This window comes from Cherax quadricarinatus, chromosome 26 (assembly GCF_038502225.1).
Source record: "Cherax quadricarinatus isolate ZL_2023a chromosome 26, ASM3850222v1, whole genome shotgun sequence".
NCBI classification, from domain to species: Eukaryota; Metazoa; Arthropoda; class Malacostraca; order Decapoda; family Parastacidae; genus Cherax; species Cherax quadricarinatus.
The window spans coordinates 634,185-641,684 of NC_091317.1; positions in this window are offsets into that span (position 1 = coordinate 634,185).

The following is a 7,500-nucleotide window of genomic DNA, read 5'->3' on the forward strand; positions in this document are numbered from 1 at the left end:
ACTTGTCGTGCACACAAAGAATAACGACATTCGGGTTGATTATCTGGCTGAGTATTAGAGGTAGAGGGTAAAGAGTCAAGAGGATTGTCAGCAACTGACACATTAGTCTGGGTAGAATTATCATCCTCGACATCGCATACTAATTTCATATGATCTAAATGTGATTCCTTATACTGACCAGTACTAATTTCTCTAATCTTATATTTATTGCCATTGATATGTTCAACTACTCGATAAGGGCCAACAAACTTTTGATCGAGCTTAGGCATTGTGGATGTTTTATTGAAATTAGTCAGCATAACCCTTGAACCCACTTTAACTTTGGTCGGCTTAGCATGGCTGTTAGTTACTCTAGTAAATTCTGCTGTTGATTTATGAAGTGTTTCACGGATTCTTCTAAAAACACTTTGATCTATGCTGGTACGAGTTGCTATGAAATCATCAGGGTTATAATTGGGTTTCGATGTGGAATATAACAACTCATAAGGCAAACGCTTGTCTACACCGTATAATGCATAATGTGGGGTGTCACCTATGGAAGCATTGTAAGCAGAATTTATGGCACATTGAACATCTGGTATAACTTCATCCCAAGTTTAACTATTGGGGTTGATAGTGGCTCTCAAGATATCAAGTACTTTCTTATTGGTTCGTTCTACTAACCCATTGCTGGCAGGATGATGAGGAACAATGGTGGATTTAGAGATCTTTTACAAGGTACACAAGTTGAAGATTGAGACACTTATGCAGCATATGGGAATCTTTATTCAGGAAACGTTTCGCCACACAGTGGCTTCATCAGTATTGGACTGATGAAGCCACTGTGTGGCGAAACGTTTCCTGAATAAAGATTCCCATATGCTGCATAAGTGTCTCAATCTTCAACTTGTCGGTTTTTCAAACCATTCATCACAACTGTCAGACACTGCAGCATCATGGGATCTTGTTACAAAGAATTCTTCAACACTTGTTCAACCTCTGGACGAAGACCTACTTCGACTAGTGGATGGTACCACTATGACCCCGCCTCCGCCTGCTTCACCTCACCTCACTACAGTATATAAGCCACGTCTACGGCCCTATGCTGTACATTCTACAAGATTGATGGACTGAACACATCGACTCCAGGCTGAGGGACTGATTACCTCATACTCCTCCTCTCCTTACGCCTTCCTCTTTGTATTGGACTGATGAAGCCACTGTGTGGCGAAACGTTTCCTGAATAAAGATTCCCATATGCTGCATAAGTGTCTCAATCTTCAAGGTACACAAATTTTCAAGAATCTCATTACAGAATTCACCTCCATTATCTGTTATTAAGGACTTAGGGGTGGTATGCCTGCAGATAATGTGTTCTTTAAACGCTTTAGCTACTGTCTAGGTGAACTAACTCACAATATCTGGTGAAATGGTCTACCAAAACACACACATGTTTGTTGCCTTGGAGGGAACATTTAAATTTGGTTAACAAATCAAGCGCAATTCTTTCCCACAGTTCGCTAGTAGTTGGATACACCTGGATTGGGTTAGGACCATTCACATTTCCTTTATGCTGCATACAGACACTGCATTTCTTATCATACTCAGAAATGTCAGTTGCCATATGTGGCCAAAAGTATTTCATTCTGGCTTGTTTCACAGAACGATCCATACCAGGGTGTGCAACGCCTGGTGCATCGTGAACTAGCTGTAGAGCTGCATTCACTAGTGACTGTGGAATTACTAATTGGTATACTCTTCTGCTTGGAGTACCCAACTAGGCTGTTTGATACAGTAATTCTTGACTTATGACAAAGTCACTAATGGGTGCTGGTGGCTTCACAGTCAGAATAAGGTCTTCCTGGAGCAGGAATCGAATCACACCAGACCACATGGGATCTGTTCTTTGGGCATTCTTTACATCCTCGGCAGTAAATGGAGGGTCTGCAGTTACTATACTAACATGTTACAATAAAGCATCTGTGACTACATTGGACTTGCCAGGTAAATGTTCAAAAGTGGGATTGAACTCTTGGATAGTCAAGGTCCATCTGGCTAACCTTCCAGTAGGTTGTTCTGGAATAAAGGTATCAGTGGTGCATGGTCTGTCAAGACATGAACAGGGTACTGGTTAATAATGTTTCAGAAGTGCTTTAAAGACCATACTATTGCTAAAGCTTCTTGCTCCGTTACTGTATAATTTCGTTCAGCCTTCGTAAGGACTCGACTAGGAAATGCAACTGCATTGTACTTCCCATCAGTCTTCTGAGCTAGTACGGCACCTATGCCAATTGAACTAGCATCAGTTGTCAGATAGAAAGACTTAGAAAAATCTGGGAATTTCAAAATTGGAGCAGACGTTAGCTTTTCTTTTAGTGTTTGGAATGCTCTTTCTTGACGGAAGGTCCAAACGAAAGGAGCATCTTTCTTAAGCAACTCAGTTAGAGGAGCTGCTATGGAGGAAAAATTAGCAATGAAAGATCTATAAAAACCTGCTAGACCCACAAAGGATCTTATGGTATCATAAGATCAGTTGTAACCCCTCTAGGAGTGACTACATGACCAAGAAACTTAATTTCTGATCTAAAAAATTGACATTTGGACAGTCTGATCTTTAAATTGGCTTCTTCAAGCTTACCAATGCTACATCAAGTCTTTTCAAATGTGTATCCAGATCTTCGGACATGACAATTATGCCATCTAAGTACACCATAAGTGCTTTACCTATGAGACCTCTAAAGATATTGGTCATGAGCCTACAGAATGTGATAGGGGAGGATCATAATCCAAAGGCCATACGGAGGAAGTGATAATGACCTGTGGGAGTGGAGGATGCGGTTAACTCTTGGCTGTCCTCATGAAGAAGGACTTCCCAAAACCCTTGTAACAAGTCCAGGGTCGAAAAGACTTTGTTATCTCTGATGTTACATAAAAGATCACCAAGTACAGAAAGTGGGAAGCAATCTGGAATAGTCAATCACTGGGCGCCAAGTACCGTCCTTCTTATGTACTAGGATCAAGGGTGCATTCCAGGGTGAATTGCTAGGTGCAATAATTCCATCATCGAGCATCTGATTGATCAATTCTGTGACAGCAACTTGGGAATGAGGCATTCTGTACGCAGGTATATAGATAGGTCTAGTACCAGGTTCAAGTGGAATACGATGGGACAATGAGTTCGTTATACCCATCTTCTCACCCGGTAAGGCAATGGCTTTATGACGTTTGTTCAACAGAGTCAACAAATGCTTGACCTTGTCTGGGAAGTCAGTGGGAGCTAAGTCTTTCTCCTCAACTGGTGGGATGGATTGATCCAGTGAATTGGATGAGGTCTCCCCTGTTGAAATAGCACTGACCCACTGGTCAGGTGGCAAGTTATCCTGTACTTGAACAGGGTAAGGATGGTGAACCAGGTCAACGAGATTGGTATTTGCTCTGAGACGAACACTGTGACCAGAAGTGTTAGCAAGGAATAAATGGATCGTACTGTCTCTTACAACTTGTGAGGATATTTCAACAAATAAACCCTTTACGTTGCAGGAATCACTGTCAACTAGGACGTTATCACCATCTGGAACACTAGGAACAACAACAGACACTCTAGTGAGAGCACTAGCCACAGCAGAGATGTCTTTCTGCACACAGCATGTGACATCAACAAGAGATGGCATTACTAGTCTCAAGTAATCGTTTTCTGACAAGGCATCCCCTGTGGAGAAACTACTACTTGGACTAGCAGACATTGCAGGGATAGGCTGAGCACTCAAGGCAGTCTGAGCGTCCTCAGACACTTGAGGCAACTGAACACTATCTTGCATGTCTGAAGGTGGAACACAGATGGGAGTGACAGAGTTACTAGTGCCTGACCACTTGGGTACGCTACTGGAAAATGCATTGGCTTGTAAGGACTTAATCCAAATGTCGTACTCTGCGGCAGTATGGCAGATCTCTGATCCAAGCTAGTAACCCCAAAATGGAATGATCAAGTCATCAATTTGAGCATGCCATCGCTAAGGGTCAAGCACAATATGTAAGTCCCTCATGGAAGCAAATCCCAGTAGAAGGTCACCAGGGAAAGTAATCTGGTCAATAACAAAGAAAGAAGCAGTAAAGTCTCTACCTTGGATAGAAAAGGTGAGGGAAGTCTGACTTCGGACACGCAGAAAGGAACCAACTACTCCACTAATGGAGGTTACAGTAGTTGGTTCAACGAGGACACATCGTAACTGCTTATCTTTAAACAAACTAGACCTGATAATGTTGACTCATGCACCAGAGTCCATGAACACATGAATGGGCACATTATGAATGGATGCTTGCACTAGAGGACCTATCATTTCATTGGGAGTTATGTACAAACTAAAAGGTGGGTTGTCATCGGAAAAGGCATGTTCCACTTCATCCCCAAAATCATCTACGTCAGAGACGTGTGAAGCAACATCATTTACAGGATTGTCGTTCTCGAGACTGCTTAAGGCTTCAAAGGAATTGTGAACATAGTGTACTCATTATCACCTACTGTCACCACGGGACGGGTTGACTGGGGCGCTCGGATTCCCCCGAATTGGAAGAATGAGGCTGGTTCTGGTTAGTCTGAGAACCCCGACCTCTATTTCCTTTCCTGGCTCTGTGGTTGGAACGGCCACGGAAGGATCTAGAGTACTGAAGGTTGTAGAGAGCATTGAACTCAATGTGTCATGGCCATGAATTCTGTGATAAGTACAATAAGGCAGATCGGACTGGTACCCGTCAGCATTACGATGCCTCTTAGGTCGACTATCAGGACAATTTACTGCAATATGGCCATGGTAACCACAATTATAGCAGGTTCTTTGGCTATGTGTACTATACATACTATGAGTGCTATGGGAATGATAACTCTTGACACTAGCTTTGGATGATGGTTGCGAGTGATTTCGATCAGGAGTTTTGGTTGTAGCACAAACAAGAGGAGGTACAGGTTGTCAAAGCGGCTGACGTAGGCCTTCGATAGGGGAAGGTTCCCTCAGGACACACATCACGCACATGGATAAGGGCTGCAAGTGGTCCCCTTGCGGCAGTTAGAGGATTGGAACTATACACATACATGGAAGTTGGTGCCATTAACTGTTTAATAACGCCAAATGCTGCTAACTTGGCAAACCCTTCAAGAACTCGTTTATCATCTTCTGCAAGGTACTTTGACTGGCCTTAACAAATGAGGTCATGAGGTTATTTAAACGGAGAGCAAACTCATCTAAGGATTCCTCTGGCCTCGGAGCTGTGCACACTAATTCCTAAAGGACAATGAAAGGATCAGTCACCCTCACTGGGTCAAGATAGTTATGTATTAACTGCTCATAATCTGCCCATTTGGTGAGATCCTGAAAATCTGTCATCCGGATTAAGTTAAAGACATTCGAGGCGGCTGGTGAACGAGCTAAACTTTCCTTTCTGATACTAATTATACAACTCTCAGATGGGAGGCCATCTACTGAGGCATTTGCTCTAGCATACACGGCGATAAACCATGCCTCCAGGTTGTCTGGATTCCCATTGAACAATGGCATAGCATCATAAGGGTCACGACAAAATTGCGAAGGCTCGAAGTCTGAGTGTGTCTATCGTTTGATAAGGAATTACTCGAATTTTGGACTGACGCATTATTGCTTGGACTAGCAGAATGTGCTGAGGCATCGCTTGAGAAGACTTGAGACATGTTTGCAAAATGTGAAACAAGAGTTTAAAGAAACGAAAAAAAATTATAACTGGGGAACACACAACACAGTAGACTTAAATGGGAAGAATATACTTAACTGTTCTGCATAAATAAAGAAAAATTGACAAGTCACACTGTAAGCAAGGAAAACTCTCATGAAAATAGAAAAATTACTCAACTGGATAAGCAACACTTTGAAAATCAAGAGAAATTGTACTTTACTCAAATCAAATTTACTCAAATTTACTTTAAATTGAATTAATGGCACAGTGAGTTGTCCTTACTCTCAATTCAGTAAAGAAATTCAACAAAAAATTATAAATCAAGCAAAAATGATAAAATAGAATCAATAAATCTTGTGCAAAATTAAAACAAACTGGGAAAGCAATTCTATCTAAAAAAATAAAATGACACACAAGAATAAAATATGCACAGAACAAGAAATGTGAAACTGAAATCACAAAATATTGCACTGAAATAAATTGTAGCACTATTGCAACTAACAGTTACTAATCAAAAAGTACTGCACAACACAACACTACATTAAAATTTCTGAAAGAAAAAAAAAATTAATGGCAGCACAATGTTTACACAAGAATCATTGCAAATGAGTGAATATTGCAATAATAAAAAAATTACACACAAGAAAATGCAGTTTACAAAAACAATAAAAAAATTATCAAGGAATGAAGTGAGTGAACACTTTAACTCTTAATTGCAGCTTAAGCAAACACTTACTGAACAAGCAAAAGAATGATTTACTTTAAAAAAAAAAGTTAAAAATTGCACTAAGAGTGAATTTGTTCAATGAAATATGCTGGGAGAAAAAAAAATAACTGAGACAACTCTGAGTTGTGATGCAGAATATAAAGTAACAAGATACTGAATTACTTCACTGCATAAATTACTGTGAACACACGATAATTGTGAAGTGTAAACACAAGGTTATGCTGCTTATATATTGCACACAACAAGGAAAAATAGAAAGGTACTTACTTCACGTATATAAAAAAAAATAAACACAACACAACAGACATAAAATAAAGTACAAAAAATTAACACTGAAGAAAGAGAAAAAAAACATTGCAAACAGGATATAATGAACACTGATCAAGAGTCACTGAAAAGAAATGTCATTCAGGAATCACTGCAAAATTATCTCAATACTCGCAAATGTCTCTATAAAAATATGATCACTGTAACGACGTTAGTGGAGAATGAGAGCAGTATGTGAGGTGAGGGAGCTGGTGCAGCACTCCACTACTCTCAAGCACGTTGAATTTGCACGTAAATTGATGATAGACTCACACAGGAGGCTTTTATGTAGGCGCACAGGGACGAAGGAACACTCTTGTCTCTTGACTCCCTATGTGGTCCGTAAAATATGGTGCTAGAACCAGTGATAAGGGTAAACAAAAATACAGTGGTAGTGGGAAGGTGGGTGAGTGCTTGAGGCCGCCGTGCTGAGACACCGCGTGGGCCTATGGAATGAACGGCTTAAGCCACTTGACACCCACGCTAGGCACGAAAATATTCTAAGCCCGGCTGTCTTAAAAACCTACAAAATACCACAACACCACAGGGATGATAAACCACTCAGAACAGCTAGAACTGGAAGCACAAAGTGACCGAGAAGACTGTACCCACGTGGCTTGCTTGAGTACTGCGTTAAGTCACCTGGGTTAGTTGCTGGCTGGCTTGGCTTAACCTTTCACACAGACTGGCTTGAGAACTTGTAACGATGAGCACAGCAGGGGTGGAAAGCTGGCTTAGCAGGCAAGGCTGGAACGGTGTAGAGCTGGGCTGGACACCCCCCACAGACT